Below are 3,707 nucleotides of genomic sequence, written 5' to 3' on the forward strand. Positions count from 1 at the left end.
GACGCGGCTGGTAGGCGGCGGCAGGAGCGCCCGGGCTTGGCCCCCGGTGTGGCGGAGCGAGGTGAGTGCGGGGAGGGGAAGGGCTGAGGGGAGAGGTTGGGGGGGGGGGGCTCGTGTCGCGATAGCGCCCCGCACGTCGCGAAGGCGGCGCCGGCGGTGGGTGAGGGGAGGGGGCGCGCGCGGCAGCCTCGCCGACGGTGTCGGCCGTTAGCGCCAACGGACGCGGCCGGTCACGCGCGGCCGGTGCCTCGGGGGACTTTCAGCCTGGCCGTGAGGGGGAAAGAGCCGCTAAACACATAAACGAAGTGGTGCCTGGCTCGTGGTGGGCTTTTTTTTTTAATTTGTTTTGCGGCTTTCTCCCCTTTTCTCTCATTTCGCCCGCGATTAACAGCAGGGGTTCAGTCGCCGTCCCACAGGGAAGGTCTCTGAGGGAGATAAATTCGCCCATCGCCCAGAAATACTTTATCGGGAGAGAAGGGTGGTTGGGATTTCAGCCTGCGGGTGCCATTCCCGTGCTTTTCTGGCGTTGCGCTCCCCGGCTAGCCCGCCACTGCCGTCCGGCTCTGCGCTTGGCCCTCTGCTCCATTGTGTAGGCTGTCCTCGGTGGTGTTTTTAATGGGGCCCTTTTAATGCCTCGTTAGACCTTTCCAGGTGCAGTGAACGTGCGTGGGTCACCGAGGGCGCTCTGCAAACCACGGCCGGGTGAAATGGAGGAGCGCCCAACAGGAGTTTCGTCTGTGCGCGTGTGGAGATGGTTTTGTCTGGGAGGTCTTGATTAGCTTTCCCACCAAACTGCAACGGGGAGGTGAGCAAAGGATAGCAGTGCGGGGTCTTGTAAGGAAAGATCCGTAACGCGTTCGGACTCTGAGCAATGGCTTCAACTTGAGGAAAAGGTAAATTGACCTTTAAAGCTTGCACGTGTGTACCCGCACACGTTACTGCTTTCCTTTCGCAAACTGCGCGTCCCATCTCTTTCTCCCCTGAGAACCTGTCTCGTATCGCGCACCGCTGCTCCAGACCGGACCGATGGCTGTTGAATTGTAAGGGGGTGATGGGAACGAGTCATTTTTTGTTACACCTCTGTACTTTCCACACAAGAGAGTGCAGAAAACAGCACTTTGGACAGAGGCTCGGATAGCCTCCCTAGGGATGGGCGTCCAGTTTGTTAAGTTGGTTGATACTGTTGTTGGTAAAAATGCAATTTAGAGGAATGGGTGAAAAGGCAAGAAAGTGGAAGCTTAAAGTACGCTATTTCGTTTCAAGAAAGAGCTATAACCCTAAAGTGTACTACAGAGCTATAACCCTAAAGTGTACTACCCAAAGGTGACCAGACACTCCTCTTTGACATGGAACAGAATGAGTAAGTTTCCAAGACTCTTAAAAGAATATCTATTTCAAGTGTTTGCTGTTTGAGCGTGGGATAGATACCTTTTCTGCAGTATAGGGACAAATGTCCTGCACGTGCTTATTTAGAACCATGCCATTTCTTTCCCGCTGCACAGATGTCTCTCCATTCCCGTTCTGCAAAATTAGGTTAGCCTTGAGTGAATGATTTATTTTGACTGCTAAGTAAAATATTACATATACTTCACGATAAAAGAGCAAGCAAATAGTTCTTGTGCTTGGACTGATTTGTTTTCATGAAAGTTATCAGAGGTTGCTTGTGCCGTAGCAGGGTGTGTACCCTTGTATAGCTGATGGTTTTATAATGTTTGAACATATTGGAGCCATCTGGAAGAACCAAAATCTTATTCCTTTGAGGGCCTATAGTGATTGAGATGATAAAGGGGGGAAAAATGGGGTGAGTCTGGCAATATGCATTTTGTAAAACCTATTATTTGGGGAAACAACAGAACTGAAAGTGTTAATGTGGTATTAATACTGTGCATGATGTACAGAAATATTAGTCCATTGCCACAAGCAAATTATTGTTCAGTCTTTCAGCTTGTGGTCCTAACCTGGGATTTCTTCATTTAAAGTATATTGAAGAAACCAAGAGTATCTGAGGCAGGTCAGCAGAAACATCATTTGGGAATTGTTTTACTTTTTAGATTTTATGTATGTTTGTAGCTGGGTGTTGCAGTGTTTTTGGGTCACTTCCTGATGGATTGTGAAATATCAGTATCCCGGTTCTTAATAGTCTATTTTTCTGTAATGCAAAGTGAGCGAAACAGTGATGTCATTGAATTTAAGGGGGAAGGATTGCAGTGGTGACTTACTGGCTGGGGAGAAGATCCCAGAGGGAGTGGAGGAAATCTAACAAAAAGGGGAATAATGCTACTTTGGCCATTTTCCCCTGGGCTTCTGTTTCTTTTGTGAACTTTTTAAAAGGAAGTGTCATTTTGCTGTTTGAATGCATTGTTTTGCCTGAAGTGTCAGACCACATTATGGGGATTATCCAGGCAACTTCCCCCATTTCAAAACAAACACGTCAAACACTGTAATATGTTTATACAAAAATTCAGTGTGTTTTTCAGGAACACGATATACATCTTTCCAAAAATAAATGATGTTTTTCATACTTTATTATGGCTAGAAGAGTTTGTATAGGAGAGAAAAATTGGAATGGGTTCCCTTGGCCTTTGCGTCCTCCTCTCCACAAATAAGAGGAAGATGTTGGCCTCTTCATGAGCTGGGGGATTATTTTCATTTGCACTTCCTCTCAAAAATATTCTTATCTGTGTAGTAGTTCCTATCTGATTCTAGTGGGGGTGAGCATGGCAGGAGCTATTGTCTCTCAGTTGTTGGCTCGATACCATTTTGGCTGATTGCAGAGTAAGGGCAGAAAGAGAAGAAGACATAAAGAGATGTAGGTAAATTTGTAAATTTTACTTGCAAAAACCTGGACTAATTGCTCTCGTGGGACTGTAATTATGGGTGGCTTCTGTCAGGTGTAGCGAGCGCATGTGTGGGGCCAGTTCCCTCTCCCAGCTGTGCTCTTGACCTGCAGCTCCGGTATCTGCTTTTAGCCTTTAGTGGACTGCGGCAGCATCTTGTACCAGCAGAGCCTGTGAGCTTGCTGATGAGGGGATTTTATGAAGACCATGGTAGGTCCGAGCTGAGAAGGGTCCTGACAGACCCATTCTCCGGCACTGGACTTGTGCAAGAATTTGAACTTGAAGGTGAGTGCCTGTGATGTCTGTGCCTACAACAGTGAAAGTTGTTCAGATTCACTGTTTGGGTCTGGTAGCTGCCCTCGGGGTGTCCGATACCATAATATGAAAGAAACAAATTGAAGTGTTGATCAACTTTTAAAGTCCACAAGTGTTTTTCCTTGAAAAAATAAGTCAGTTTGGTGTCTAGGGTGAAGCAGGTCAACAAGTCTGGCCAGTCGGAGCATGTGGGTTTTCAGAGTGATTTCTATTCTTATGCTAATCCTTTGAACAGGCTGCTGTGCACTGTTAGCCAATAGCCAATGTGAGAGAAGGGGTGTGCGTACTGAGGACACTAAAGGGAAGCCATTTTTTATAGTTATTGTTATGCAGATTAGGTCTTCCAGCCAACCAGAATTTGGAGAATCGCATAACCTCAGGGTTATGCGAATTTGGAGAATAGCATAATGCTGCGGGCGGGTCAGCAGTCATTTAGTAATCTGAACCGGTTTGGTTGAAACTGTTTCTTTACAGTATTTTTTTTTTTTAAATCCATGTTGTATCTGAAGACAAATTGTTGTCTTTGGTGCTGAACAACTAAAGTTGGCAAACTTA

This window comes from Gavia stellata, chromosome 26 (assembly GCF_030936135.1).
Source record: "Gavia stellata isolate bGavSte3 chromosome 26, bGavSte3.hap2, whole genome shotgun sequence".
Lineage (NCBI taxonomy): Eukaryota > Metazoa > Chordata > Aves > Gaviiformes > Gaviidae > Gavia > Gavia stellata.